The following is a 12457-nucleotide window of genomic DNA, read 5'->3' on the forward strand; positions in this document are numbered from 1 at the left end:
ACATAAAAGTAACCATTTTAGAGTGAAAATTTTCGTGACATGGAGTGCTCTAGTCACAATGTTGTACAACCACCTTCTCGATCTAGTTCCAAAACCCGTTCACCAGCCCAGAAGGAAACCCTGACCCATGAGCAGTCACTCCCCATCCCCTCCCCCGACAAGCGCCTGGCCACCACCACCCCTCTTTCTGTCTCTGTGGATGTATACCGAGGTCGTGTTTTGAGGATCCCAATGACTATTTTTCTGAACTAAATACAACCGTGAAACATTAGCGTGGAAAACAAACGAATGGCCATGAGCCGCAGTACAGTTCGCTCCTTCCTTCGGCGCTCCCTAGACTTCCGCCCTCACGTCGGGGTGCCCTGCAGACGCCTGGGAGGCAGGCGCTGCTGACCGAGTTGGCAGTGACCAGCTCCGGGAGGGACTCCTCTTCGCTCACGCAGAGGCACGGCTGCGACACAGGCAGAGACGGTCACCACCTCGGCCCGCTGCACGAGGCCTGCATTTGCTTCTCAGATACAGATGGGATAGTCGTGAGGAGGCATGATCGATGAAAACAGACACCCTTGTCACGTTGTCAACATAGGAGAACCACATTTAAATTAACGTTTAAAATGCACGTGTAGACGGAGACCGCCACCACCATATTCTTATGGGTCTGAGGGGGAAAATATTCATTCAAAGATATTTTGTGTCCCTACCAACCACATGGCACCACGAAAGCTCCTCTGGGAACACAGCTGCATGTTATCCAAGGCGTCTCCGCGTCCCAGTCAGACGGCTCCATTCGAAGCACATCCGGTCCACCCAGAAGCCCCTCGGGGGCTCCTCTGATAGGGCTGGGAGGACAGGCGTGTGCGTGGGGGGCATTGTGTGGTCCGGCCTGTGGCAAGTGGGGGATTTGGGAGGAGACTCCACGGTGGGAGGGGCCCTGGGCTGCAAACCACGCGGATGGCTGTGCAAGCCAGTGGAGGGAACGTGCCCGGCAGAGGGAACAGTCTGCAAAGACCTGGTGGGGAGCCCTGGCTGGTTTGGCTCAGCGGTTAGAGCGTCGGCCTGCGGTCCGGAGAGACCCGGGTTCGGTTCCCGCTAAGGGCATGTACCTCGGTTGCAGTTTGTCCCCGGCCCTGGTTGGTTGTGCGGGTGGCAGCCACTCGATGTGTCCCTTCACACCGATGTTTCTCTCTCTCTCTCTCTCTCTCTCCCTCCCACTCTATCTGAACAAAAAATGGAAAAATGTCCTCGGGTGAGGATAAAAAAAAAAAGACCTGGTGGGGAAAGAAAGTGTGGGGCAGCTTGGGGCCCGGGAAGGAGTCCCCAGTATCTGGAGCTTGGGCTGATTTTCGGGAGGATGGAAATGTAACCTGAGATTTGGGGGCCCTTAATGACAGGCTTGAATCTTTCCATCATCTGGTCAATCAGCCCAACATACTGCTTGTTTATGCCAGGCCCTGTCCTGCCTGCTGGGGAGATGGAGGCAATAAAGACACACACACACACACACACACACACACACACACACACCCGCCATTGGCCAGTGGGGCTAGGGCCAAGTAATTACCAGTGCACTGAGTCTCTCAAAGATATATAAGGTGTTGTGGACAAAAAAGGGGGTTCTATGGAAAGAAACCTCACAGTGGGATTTAATCACAAAGTCATAACTGAGCCGGTCATGGTAGGCAGGCATTTAACTTTTCAGTTAAAGGTTTAGTTTTACCTTAAGCCAGCCCTGTCCATTGTTCCTGTGCATCTAGACTAACGCATCCTTGAAATACCAGAAGGAATACCCTCAAAGGGGCTGTTGGCCCTCAAGAGAGCACATGCTCTTGTTAACTCTCTGATACCCCTGCCTTGCTGTCTCCCACCTCCGGGTGCATGTCCTCCTTAATTTCAAAGGCATAAAAGCTGCAAAACTGTTATTCTCAGGAGCCCTGGCATATGTCGTCAGTTTGGCTCAAATAAACTCTTATAAAAACTCTCTACAGGTGTGGATGTTTCTTAGGTTGGTGCGGGTACCACTGAGGCTTTTCCTAAAGTGGGGGGATTTATTTTGAGGTATTGGGAGCTGCAGAGGGGTTATAAATGGGGGGTGACATGGTCACAGTCACACTCTAGAAGACGTGTGTTCTGGTCGGCCCTGTGTGTTCTCCTGGAGGAGGTGGGGTGGGGGGAGGGCAGGGCAGGGAGTCTGTGGGGGGCGTTGCTGGCAGCCCAGGGGAGGTCCAGAGCTGGCAGTGGAGTCCGGAGGGCAACAGGGTGCTCCTGGGAGTCCAAGATGTGTGGTTCCTGCAACAAAAGTTGGAGCCAAGGAGCTGCTGGGCGGGGTGGGGAGGCCCCGTCCCGAGTCCAGTCTGAGGCCTCCTGTGAGGAGCTGGCTGGACGTGCAGGGGTGTGAGCTCCCTGCAGGGCTGAGGCCGGCCTGGAGCCTGCCACGGGCAGGACGGGACACCGGCAGGAGCGTCCTGGGAACTCACAGAGCCTGCAGGGCGGTGCTGTCATCAGCCCCTCAGTTCCCCTTTGCACCTGGCTGAGTCGGCCCTGTGTGTTCTCCTGGCCACCGTCTCTCTGGCTCCCCAGAAGGATTGCTCATTCTGCTTCCTCTCTCTCAAACCTCCCCCAGCCCCCTCGCTCTCCACAGATGTGGTCACCTCCCACGGCACAGAATGGGGGCCATCAGAAGGGGGTCCTCAACCTGCCTTTGCTCAAACTTCAGACCTGTCAGCTGTCCCACCTTCCCCCTCCCCCCACTTTCCCAGAGACAGTCCCTGGGCTCCCTGAGGCTCATTCCTCCACCAGCTCTGGGTCCCACCACGCTCCCTCTCGGGCGCCCTTGCCAATCAGTTCCCCCTCGTCTTCTGCCACTGACCTCTGACTCTCCACGGGCCCCCCCCATCCGCATAAAATGAGGTCGTGTCGCCCATCTTAATGACAAGAACCCTCCCGGACCCCACACCCCATCTCAGCCTCCCAGGCGGAGTCCGGGGGGGTGCTCTTTCCTTGGGGTATCACTTCCTCACCCGCACTTGTCCCTCAGCCCACTCAGATCTGCATCCACCCCCACTGCCCTGGAACTACTTCTCTGTGGCCACAGACACACCCGCCCGCGTCCTTGGCCGTGACACAGCAGCTGCACTGCCAACGGCCAACTGCCCCTTCTCTGCAGTGCCATTCTCTTTGGCTTCCCTCTTCCTGCCCTTGACCCTCACCTCTCCCTCACCGCCACCAGGGCCTGTCTCACCTCCGAAATATGTTTCCACTCGGAACGTTCTCTCCAGCCCCCACCGCTGTCACCCAAGCCCAGCATCCCTCATCTGGAGAGCTCCAGTCACCCCCACTTGTCACTCTGCAGCCCCAGCACCAAACTGCGTCACCGCTTATTTCCTGCTGCTGCAGGTTCCGGGGCCCAGGATCGTGTCGGGGATAACTGTTAGGACGGTGACAGGCCCAGTCAGTGCTTTTTGCTGTTGTCCGGTATATTTTCCTTCCAAGCTTGGCAGGATTGCTTCAAGCCGGGGAGCAGGAGAACGCTGTGTTCCCTCCTCCCACGACCGCAGCTAAATCACAGAACCATCCCCGAGAGCCGCCTGAAGACCAGCCGAACAGAAGCCGGTAACCACGGAGGAGAAGCAGCCACGACGGGACTGGACCTCGTGACTTTAAGCAGCAGTGTTAGGAAAGCAATGCTTCACGCACTTGGCTGACAAGAGCCTAAGGTCGCCTCAAACAATAGGCCAGACAATGAGAAAACAGCCTAGCAGGCTCTCCATCCCTCTGCTGCTGGTTCATTTCTTACATGAAACCCATAGCTAGAGGCCCAGGGCCCCCATGAACACCGCATGGGGGCTTAGGAAGGAGAAACGCAAATCTTCACCACCAAACCACCAAGTCTACTTTGATGTGAACACTTCTGGGGACATACATGAGGAACTCCTCTCCCAGGGCCCGAGAAGCCCCCCTCGTGGAAGACACTTCGCTTTCTGGGACATCAACGGGAAGACACCAATCAGGATGCACACCCAACTCCCTTCCTCACCTGTCCCCGCTCGGCCCCTCCCCACTGTCCTCCAGACCACAGACCAGGGCTTTCTAGTCTGTTCCCTTAGGTAAAGCCCACAGTCACTCCTACCAGGCTTGCGTCTGGATCCCCTCAACAGGAAGTTAAAGATACCCAGAAAACCCCTTTTCTTAACAAGGTCTGCCTTTCAAGACTGTTGTCTGGCTGAAAATCTTATTTTGGGGGTGTCGGGAGCTACATATTATTCTCTCCTCTCTGAACGTGTTTCTTTGATGATCCAAACTCCACTTCCAAGGCCAGCAGATGCCTGTATGCTGACCAGGAAGAAGGTCCCACGCACAGAAACGCAAAAGAGAAATGCAAGTTATCCTACTTTTCAAAATAGGACCTTATGGCACTAAGGACTTCCTGCTTTTCTTAGGGTAAGTCCAAAATGTGTAAGAGGGCTCTTTGGGGTCTGACCCCTGCCAGCCCCCCTCCCCATCTGAGCAGAGTCCCAGCTCACACTTTCACAACAGCGACACTGGACTTTCTCAGTTCCTTCAACACACTTGGCTCAGGACCTTCCAAAAGCTTCAGTGTAGTCTGGAAAGCTCTTTGCCTTTCTCTTTAATGGACAAGCTCCTATTTATTTCTCAGGTGTTGATTTAAAGAAAGGTCACTGTACTGGGAGGGTTTCCGTGACCCACGGCGTCCCTCAGAGCACCTGCACCCTTGTGATGATGTTCTAAAACGCTAATCTGCCTTAAACTCTTCAGTGGTTCTTCAACTCAGGTTGAAGTCCGACTCCTTTACGTAGCTCCCAAGGCCCCCAGGATCTGGCCCCTTCCCCTCCCCTTCAACATTCATCTAGACTAAATCGTCTTCCAGGTACTACATGGGCTGAACCTGTGCCTACAAGTCTTCGGATATGCTATTCTCAGTATAGGCAACTCTCACTCATTCTTCAGCTCTTAGCTGAGACTGATTGACTGATGATTGATCAATTGATTGAACTGAACAGTTCATTCATCCTGTTCTAGGTTCCGGGAACCATGCTAAGTGCTGAGAAAGCAAAGTGAACAAGACAAACGGAGCCCCTGTCTCCTCTGTGTTATCTTTTCTGACCCAAGGCTGGGTTACGTGTCTCTCCTCTGGGCTCCTCTGCTCTGGGAAAAAGCCTCAGTGCTGCCTTATCACATGGCTGAGCTGACTGTTTACCTGTTTGTCTCCCTGGCCCGGTCATGAGCCATTTGTTAAATGAATCTATGACCCATCCAAGTCGTCTGCTCAGAGTATTATAAGAACAAGGACATGGCACAGAATGGAGGAGCAGGACCGCAAGAAGCTGTGGGCAGGGGCACAGGGTGATGTCAGCCAAGGGGCAGGGACCCAGGCAAAACAAAAGAAGAGGCCCCTGTTCCTCCTCCTTCCTCAGGGAGTTACAGAAAGTGCGGTCAAAGAAGTGTGCTTGGAGCCAGACAAAAGGTCATATGTTGTATCATTCTGTTTACTCCGTTACGGGAATAGGTAAACCCAGAGAGACAGGAAGCAGCTTGGTGATGCCAGAGGCTAGGAAAAGGGAGGAAGGGGTGTGACAGATGAATGGGCATGGGGGATTCTTTTGGGGTGACAAACATGATTTAGAACTAGGTAAAGGTGGTAGTTGTACAACATGGTGAATGTACTGAATGCCACTGAACCGCACACTTTAAATTTTTTTCTTTATTGATTTTGAGAGAGAAGAAGGGAGAGGGAGAGAGAGAAAGGAACATCAATAAGAGAGAACGTTGATCAGCTGCCTCCTGCATGCCCCCCACTGGGGATCGGGCCCACAACCTGGGCATGTGCTCTGACCGGGAATCGAACCGGCAACCTTTTGGTGCATGTGTCGATGCTCAACCAATGAGCCACATCAGCTGGGCAGAACTATACACTTTAAAATAGTTACTTTTATGTTATGTGAATTTCATCTCAATAAGGAAGGGGAGGTGGGAGGGAGGGAGGAAGGACTTAGAGCTGGAGGGGTCTTTTCTTGGCCTCTGTCAGTCCCGAAGTCAGGCTCAGGGGACCCTGGCTAGGGCTGCTTTGACAGGAGAAAGGGCCTCCCAGAGCCACCTGGTTCTTCTCTAGGGACAGGAATCTGGGAACACCAGGACACTGGCCCTTGTGTGCACCTGGGCGCTGTGCAGGGGCATCACACCTCAGACACAGGGACTACATGGCGGGTTAGTCAGCCATTCAAAGCTTGAAGTCCTGCTGAGTCACTCATTAGCTAAATTCCTTTAGACGAGTCACTTAACTTCCTTGAACTTGCTATTTCTCCTCTGCAAAATGAAGGTACAAATACCTACTCCATAGGGTTACTGTAGGGATCACATGAGATCGTGTACTTAAGGTGACTCAAACATAAGCCCTGTATAATGATTAATGCTGTCACTCTGCAGTCATCCTTCCTCATTACAGCACGAGGGATGGACGAGCAACCCAGAGAGTGGAAGCAACCCGTTCACGGCCACACGGCTTGCTCGGCGCAGGCCTGAGCTTCCTCCCCAACCATTCCCACCCCTGCTTGGTCAGGGTTTTTCTGAGAATCCCTAACTGATCAGATGAATTGATAGCCTGCATTTCACACCCTAATCAGGTACCCCCACCCCCGCCTGGCAATGGAATTAGAAAAACACAGGCTGCTACTATGTCCCAGCTCTGCCACTCATGTGCACCCAGACACAGAGTGGTTAAGTTACCTGCCCAAATTTACACATAGGTAAGTGGCCAAGCCAGCTCAGGGAATTGCCTATTTGTCCCCTTTGCACATTTTTTAATGAGGTAGTTAAGTGTCTGTCCTTTTACATTTGCAGGGTGCATAGGCGCTTAGTCAGCACAATCTGATGGATGGTATGAGTGGGAGCAGCTCCCGGACTCCTAGAACAGCAGGGGCCAAGCTGGACCTAGTCTGAAGTCTGGATGTGCCCTCCTCCCCAAGTTGGCAGCAAATGCCTTCCGGGGAGAAAACAAATCCAAGCAGGAGGTTATGGTGGGAGAGGGAAGGTGTCCTCTGTTCACCAACAGCGTACAATCCTGGGAGACCTTCTGGAGCAGGGGTTGGTCTGGTTTCTCCTAACCCTCAGATAGACAGTTTGGTAGCTTGGGTGTCCCATGGACAGTGCTGGGGTGCTAGTATCAGATCTCCCACCTGCAAGTCCAGCTCTGGGTTTCATGTACTCAGGGATCCCCAGAAGGATCCAAGCCAGTAGCAAGGAGGGCTGGCCAGAACTCAGCCAGCCAGCGACCGGTCAACACCCAAGGCTGACACAAGGCTCACCTTGACCCAGCCTGACAACTCATTTTGGTCACTGTGGCAAAGGGGACAGCTGCCCATGAGGCCCAGGCCGGTCTCTGGCTGCGTGCCCAGGTCAGAGGGAGTGCCCAGTTACCTCTCAGGCAGGGCAGACAGTGAGCACTCAGAGCTGTGTACGGAGCTCCAGACGAACCCCCGTGTCAGACCCTCCGCTTGCTGTGGTCTGGGGCCACCCTGGACCCCTATACCCCGCATCCCTGCCTCTCAACCCTTCCCCACCTCTCCCTGTCTGTAACAGGAGGTAGAGACACTCAGTAACAACTCTATCTTGATCCAGTATGGCACTCAGACAGGAATTCAGGGTCTGATAGATCTGAAATAGTACCCATTTCGTCATAGGCTCTTGGTGTGAGGAAGTGTGAATATCATGTAGCTCATTCTTTCCACATTCTCAGCATTCCAGGGGTTGAATTTCCTCTATAACATTCCAAGGGCAGAATGGTTACCCAATCTTTGCTTGAATTCCTCCAGCGACAGGGAGCTTACCATCTTACCAAGCAGTCCCAGGCAGCGCCTGTGGCTGGAGGGGTCGTCCTGACACTGGCCCTCCCCTGTACTGTGTCTGGTCTGCTTCCTGCTTCTGCCACCCGTGGTCCCCACAGAAGGTGGCCAGTCCCTGTTCCTTGTGGCTTTCAGAGATTTGAAGATAGTGAATAGGTCTCTTTCTCTAAGGGTTTAGCAGGAGGAAGGAAGCCCGCACATGGGCCCAGGGCAACAGGGCTCTCTGGGCTGTTCGGACGGCAGACACGTGGCCTTGCCAGCTGGGAGGGCCTCCACCTACTGTGGCCCTCTCTGGGACCCAGGGCCTGGAGACAGGGGCACAGTACCCTGGAGGAGACATTGTCCTTAGAGTGTGGCCACCGGGCTCCCAACTCTGATTTGATCACTTTCTGTCTGGGATGCTTTGAACAAGTTGCTAGAACTTTCTGAGCTTAGTTGTCTGCTCTATACAAGGAGAAAGTATCTTATTGTATTGTTATGTGGATCAAGTGACATCACATATGGGAAAATGCTTTGTTAACTAAAACAAGCTCTATGAATAATTAACCAATTCGAGTGGCGTGAGGTGTCTTTGGTCTGGGCCTTCCTCGTGGGCTTATCAAGTGGAAGTGAGTAAGAATGTCTACAGCAGAGTTCCTTTTAAGAGGACTTCAGACTCTTCCTCAAGCCCCATGGCTGGTCCTTGGTACCGGGAGGGGCTCCCCACTATGGGCCCACAGCCCCCTACATCCTGCCCAAAGGCCTCAGAGACCTGGAGAGAATGGGTGAGCCTCAAGGGTCTGGGCTGGAGCGCAGCCAGGTGGGAGGTGCTGGGTGAGGCCACCTGGCTTTTAGGGTGCTCTCTCCTCTGGGGAGACCCCGGGGCTGCCCGCCCAGAGCAGCCCTGCCCAGCCTTTAATTTAGACAGAGGTTAATTCTAATCCCCCAATTAGAACGGGTTTCACTGAAGGAGCAGTGAGGGGCTGGGAGTAGAAACCAACCTAATGACAGTGGAGGCCTCATGGGGTGAGGCTGTCATCCAGTCCAGCCCCTCACTGGGCGGCCAGGCGGGGGGCAGGGAGGCTGCCCAGCAGGTGGTGGCTGGGCGACCTGCTGCACTGGGGTCTCCCAGGTTCCAAGCGAGGGCGCCTCTCCGGCAGCCTCCGCCTGTCTGCAGATTTTGTGCTGCCAGCCTGCGGCCTGTGACTCCGTCCTGGGGCATTGGCAGCCTGAGTCCCGTGACCGGCAGAATGGCTGCTGCCCTCACCCTCCCAGTGTCACGGGAGCAGAAAGGCCAGGAGCCTCCATAAATAGTAGCGTGTTGCCACCCGCCTAGCCCCAATCTGGTTTATCCTGAGTTAGCAGAGCTCCTGTGGGATGTGCTTCCCAGGCGGGGCCAAGTGGGCAGCCTGTCCTTCCTCATGCCTCAGGGCGCCCCGAGGGCGACAGGGCTGCAAACAGGGGGCCCTGGATGAAGGGGAGCGAGGTTGGGGTTGTCTTGGAGGGCTGTGAGCGGAGGTGGGGCTGCGGGTCAGGCAGCCTATCTCAGTGGGGTGTGTCCCCGCCCTGCGGGGCAGCCCCCATCCCCGGGGCAGCAGCACAGGCTGGCAGGGACTTTGCCCAGCTGCAGGCAGACACAGGGCAGGCGCTGGGCAGAGCCAGCAGCCTCCTCTCTCTCCCGCCCATCCTCTCGGCTTGGGCTCCCCAGCTATAAAGCAGGAACAAGTCCCATCCCTTACCTGCCTGGGGGGACATTGAGCAGGAGTGAGATAATGTCTGCCCGGCTCAGCCCTCCACCGAGGGAGGCAGCTTCTGAGCAAATGCTGTATTTACTGCCTAGAGCTCTGCATGGCTCCCGCTGGGGTCCCTGCTGTTCCCTGGCCCCACAGAGACTGTCCGCAGGTCCCACGGGCCTGTCCTCAGCATGGTGAGGGAGCTCACCGCCAAGCACCCGGCTCTCTGGGGCCTGAGGCTGGGCCTGGATGAACTCCCCGAAGCCCTTTGTGCAGGGTTCAAGGAGCCGCCACCCGCTCTGGTATTCTGGTTCCACCAGGAGTCTGGGCGGCTGGGTGTGGTGGGGGCCTAATGAGCAGGGTGTGCCCCCCGGAGTTGTCAGGAGCAGGGCGACAGCTGTGGGCAGGTCTCCACCCACGGTGGGCGGGCCGGCTTACACAACAGTCACCTATGCTAGGGGCGCAGCCGGCACCCCGCCTAGTGTTTATTTTTAAAAAACAAACACTCAGCTTTGGTGGTGGGGGTGGGGAATATTTCCAAATATTTAAAAAGACATCATGCGAACACTTTCTAAATCCCCAAAGCTGATGCGCGTTTGCAGGATTCTCACCCATTACAAAGCTAACACCCTCCCCAGGACTTTCCAAAGGAAGACACTTGTGATCACTGGGGATGGCGGGCAGGTGGGCCTCACACCCCAGCCACCCTGCACACTTGTCAGGAGAGCCTCCACTCTGGCTCTGCAGACAAACCGAACTGCCGCTCGGCCTCCCGTGGTCTTCTCCGAGTGGCACTCTGTGGGCAGGAAGGTGGCGTTCTGGGCCTGCCTGGTTGTCCGGCACAGGGCTGTCAACGGTGATCCCTGACAGCTCATGGAGTTTTGGACACGATCGGTTTTCCTAGTGATGACCAAGTGCACTCAAGGCGCTGTCCACTGACCGATGGGTGTCTCTGCGGGACTGTGTCTGTTAGCGAGAAGCCGCCCTGCAGCAGCGGTTCGCTGGGTGGGGGCTGGGAGCGGGTCTGCCTGTGTGCACACCCGGAGCCTTGCCTCTGCTCCTGCCGTTGGCGGGGAGGGTCCTGTTCAGAAGCTGGACTGTGGAATCTGAGGCCTCGATGGGTAAACAGTGCAGGGGGGCCTGAGGAGAGTCCTGGGCTGGGCACGTTCTGCCCCTCAGGTGCCTGCTGGGCCTGGCCCCCGGAGAGAGGCCGCGGGAGACACCCGAGGTGTGCGTGGGGCAGACGTGTGCGTGGGCACTCTTCGCTGCCTTCCCTGCCCACTGCCCCTCGGATCTCCAACACCCTGGGTGCCCTGGCCACAGTGAGGTCTCTGCTAACACGAAGTCCCTTCCTGCATTAAACAGTTCTGCAGTTCAGTGTGGCAAGCTCTGGATATGCTGAAGGACCCAGAGATCCCTGGACAGCTCTGGTCAATACGATTTCCCATCTAGCCCAGATCTCTCTTTTGAGCCCCAGACCCCGGGAGCTGCCCAGGACACTGCTCATCAGTCTTTGTCGGGCTGTAGGGGAGTGCGGCACCTGTGCTGAGAACCCAGGAATTCGATGCAAATACCTCCCCTCTCCTGCTCCCCCTCCCGCAGCCCCCTGCTCCGGACATTGCGGCCCCTCCAGACTCTAGGACAGACGAAGCTCGTTCCTTCGTCCCCCTTTGCAACACACTGGAATCGGGTCCTACCTCTGTTTTCCCAATGCATTTGAGGAAAGTTAAAGTCCCACACCCTCTTCTAGGGAGCGCTCTTTAGCCAAGCCCTTAGCAATCTGTCTCCGCGGAGGGAGTTTCCATCTCCGGCAAGGGAAGGGGTGTTTGGAAAGAGGTTCAGTTAGGGCAGGAAACAGCCATAGTGAGGGATCAGAGTAGAAAATCTAGAAGTATCTTCAGTTTTGAGAGGATCTGTACGTGAGATCCGTATAGACTGTGAGGAAGGCAGGGGCAGGGGAGTGGGCAGAGGCCAGGCCTAATCTAGTGGGGACCTTGAACAAGTCCTCACCCCATCCTGAGCCTCAATTACGCATCTTCCACTTGAGTATTGTAAGGACCAGGCGATAGAACCCTCACGAAAGCTCTCCACCGGGCCTGACCCAGGAGATGCGTAACCAATGCCAGTTCTCTTTCCTGTCCCCACGGGGCAGCAGGCCCAGCGAAGGCCTGGAGCGCCCCACCATTGCCTTCCCCGGGGCATCTCGGGCGCAGAGGAGGCAGAGGGTCCACCTGCAGGTGACGGGACTGGGAACGCCGGTGCTAACACACTGCCCAGCACCGTGGCCACCACACCTGTCTCTTAATGAGCCCGAGTTCCTGTGCACATGATTCATGATGCGCTGCGTCTTAACCATACCCTTTCTGTTTGCCTTCCTCCCACCTGGGCCCACAGTTGCTGCCACCCCATTCCACCATCACATCATCCCTCAGCCACGCGGCCGGCCTAGAAGTCAGCCCCGCGGGGGAGGAGTCGGCTCTCGGCCCCCTGCCCCCTGCCCCCTGCCCCCGTCCGTTTCCTGGGTCAGCGGAGCTGGGAGTCCAGCCAGTGCTGAGGACCTCCATGTGGAAAGCCCTTAGCTAGTCTCCCGCCCCACTTTTTATTGAGATACAGCACTTGACAAAGGCCACGTAGGGTGTTATTGGCGTCCAGGCTGGCGGGCTGGGGTCTCCAGTGCAGGGTTTACTGTGCTCCCTCACTGACTTCTTCCCTCCGCCCCGCCGCACGGAACACACACCTGAAACAGCCTTCCTCTCCCATGTACTAACCTCTGGGGGCAGCTGGGCTTACGGCGCCAGGGTGTCAGAACCGTGTTCATGGGAGAGGTCTCCTGAACCTTTAGGCGCCATCCCCCTCTGTCCTCTGGGGGCCCAGGCGGGAAGGGACTGA

The sequence above is a fragment of the Molossus molossus genome, unplaced genomic scaffold, assembly GCF_014108415.1.
Source record: "Molossus molossus isolate mMolMol1 unplaced genomic scaffold, mMolMol1.p scaffold_m16_p_15, whole genome shotgun sequence".
NCBI lineage: Eukaryota > Metazoa > Chordata > Mammalia > Chiroptera > Molossidae > Molossus > Molossus molossus.